Here is a 3,139-nt window from a genome sequence, read left to right as displayed (position 1 = left end):
GATGCGATGCATGCCAGTGACTTGGGAACATCAGCAAAAGGAATGAAATGCCTCAGAATTACATTTTGCAAGTTGAGGTGTTCGACTGTTGGGGAGTCGATTTCATGGGACCATTCCCTCCGTCCTTCAAGAACGAGTACATCCTGGTCGCCGTTGACTATTTCTCCCAGTGGGTAGAAGCAATGGCGAGTCCCAGTAATGATGCAAAAGTGGTGACTAAGATGTTCAGCTCCATCATCTTTCCGAGATTTGGGGTGCCTAGAGTGGTCATTAGCGATGGCGGAACACACTTCATCAACAAGGCATTTCAGGGCCTGTTGAAGAAGAATGGGGTGAAACACAAGGTGGCTACTGCTTATCATCCCCAGACGAGTGGACAGGTTGAAATTTCCAACAGGGAGGTCAAGATCATTCTCCAGAAAACTGTCAATACCTCGCGCAAGGACTGGTCGCTTAAGCTGGACGATGCTCTCTGGGCCTACAGAACAGCCTACAAAACGCCGCTAGGGACCACCCCCTATCACCTGGTCTACGGTAAGGCTTGTCATCTTCCTGTCGAGCTCGGATACAAGGCTGCATGGGCGGTCAAGTTACTGAATTTTGACATCAAGCCAACAACTGAGAAGCGCATGATCCAAGTCCATGAGCTGGAAGAGATAAGGCACCTCGCCTATGAGAGTTCCAAAATTTATAAAGAGAAGACCAAAGCCTACCATGAAAAACGAATCATTGCCAGACGTTTCGAACCAAACGATAAGGTCTTGCTCTTAAACTCAAGACATAGGCTGTTCCCAGACAAGCTGAAATCTAGATGGTCCGGACCCTTCACCATTAAGGAAATCAGACCTTACGGAGCTGTTGTGTTGCTGGACAGAAAGGGAGATGAGTTCATCGTCAATGGTCAGCGCATCAAGCATTGCTGACTCCACTATCGCAGAGGGTGAAGAAATTCCCCTAAGCGATCCCCCATCAGCCTGATCAGCTGAGCCAAGTCAAGCTAATGAATTTAACTAAGCGCTTGGTGGGAGGCAACCCACTGGTGAGTGTATATATTGTTTTCTATACTCTATTACATTTCCTTTCAGATTTAGTTTGCAGGTCAAAAACAAGAAAAACCGAACACTTCTGTCAGAACAACCGAATGACTGTTCTCCTAGTTGAACAACCCATCGCCTGTTCCAGGTAAGTGTCTCGAGCCAAAAAAAAATAAAAAAAATATATATATATAAAAAAAGGGGGGGGGATAAAAGGAAGCTGTTAGGGTTTCGCCTATTTAAGGCCTCACTCTACCTCTTTCCCGTCTCACTCACCGTACACCTCCCCACTTGCGAATTAGAGCAATCACCAAAACCTCAATTTTTCATTCATTTTAAGTGATTATTGCTTCTAATTTGCTTCGATTTTCGAGTTCTCTCTGTTTTTACAGTCAATTTCCCCCGATTCATAAGGTAAGAGGCTCGACAATCACCATACAAATCGCAGATTCGGTTTGACAAGTTCACCCTTCTAATCGCTTTGATAGATCGATTCTTGTTGAGAATGACTTGATTTTGATCTCCCCATTTGCTGTTAGGGTTGAGTTAGAAGATGAACTCATGCTTTCTTTTACTTTAGCGATTTGCGATTTCACTTCTCCATTGATTGAACCGTTTTGATATGTCCTGATCTCAATTGATCCTGATCTCAATCAATCTGATTCGATTTACGAGAAGTTGAATTGGTTTAATGAGTTGAGCTGTAGATATTTTTGTTGTTTATTGCGGTTCTTGTCATGTTGAAGCAATTATGAGTTTCATAAGGAGGAAGTGGAAGTTTTTTTTATTCCGTTTCTTCTTTGCAACTAAAATGGAACTAAGGAATAAAACTTGTTCGCCTTGCAGATGCCACGCACTAAGCAATCGGCCAAGAGAACGAGGGTGAACCTCGCGAGCAACACGCCACCGCCGCGAGCAACACGCCACCGCCGCGAGCACAACAACCGACCTCCGCGTCCTACCCATGGCCTCATGAACAAGAGGGAGAACCGATTGATCTCAACAGCCCAATGCTTTTAGACTTTAACTGCGAGGGGTGGGACAAGGAAACAGCTGGGCGTTACAACTCCCTCCTCAAGGTCGATATCCTACCTACTCGTTTCGGCCATGCGGAAACTCTTGCTGATGGGGATATCTCCCCTCTGTTATCAGGAACATGAGCTCTACTCAGACCTTGCCCGCCAAGTGCTCGCTACTGCCACCATTACTTACGAGGACTCTTCTGCGCCCTTCTATGCCAATTGCTCCTTCTCATTCATGGCTGATGGAGAGTATTGCTCACTGTACCTCGACAAACTTAACGAAATCTATGAGATCGCGAATGAGCCGATAGGGGTAGCAGTGGCAAAAAAGTTAGCCCCATCAAACGCCTTCTGGGACTTCATCGCGAATGGGAATTTCACACCTGGCAAAGCCTCCCAGTCGCAGATCAGGAACCCGACACTTAGAGTCATTGCAAAGATCATTTCAAACCTCCTGTTCGCCAAGGATCAGACTTCCAAAGTGACAAACGGGGAGCTGCAAACCCTGTATGCAGGTATTGAGGATGAGATCCGCGCTTCAGAGTCTGGCCTTCCAATTCAGAAGGTCAAAACGAACCCAGGCTTTCATTTCATCACCATGCTTTGCGAGAGGAGGCAGTGTCTTATGCACGGTTCGAACAAGAAGGACAAAAGCGGTAGCTTGCTCACGCCGCTCTCCAAGCATTTCGGCATTGATCTCAGCAAATACAAGGTGAACACGGAGATTCAGTACCTTGACATCAAGTACCTTATGGCGTGCCACATCATGCGAGATGAGGATCCCTACAGCTTGTTCGACAAGGAGGGTCCCCAGCTGTTCACCAAGCTGCCTCACCCCGAGATCACCAGGCTCAGCGTGTTCGACAACATACGCTTCCTCCCACCACCCGAGCTCCTATCCACTGATCCTCGTGCTTCTGCACCTGACGCGAATATGGAGGATGTCGAGGACATTACCCCAGAAGCTGACCCATCATACGACCTCGGAGAGCTGGCGGATGTGACAGATGATCAGCCTTACCGACGTTGGATGGTTGACTCGCAGCGGAAGAACAACAGTCTCATGCGGAGGATCCTCCATCT

This window comes from Brassica oleracea, chromosome C9 (genome assembly GCF_000695525.1).
Source record: "Brassica oleracea var. oleracea cultivar TO1000 chromosome C9, BOL, whole genome shotgun sequence".
Taxonomy (NCBI): domain Eukaryota; kingdom Viridiplantae; phylum Streptophyta; class Magnoliopsida; order Brassicales; family Brassicaceae; genus Brassica; species Brassica oleracea.
Note: the sequence above shows the minus strand (reverse complement) of the source record.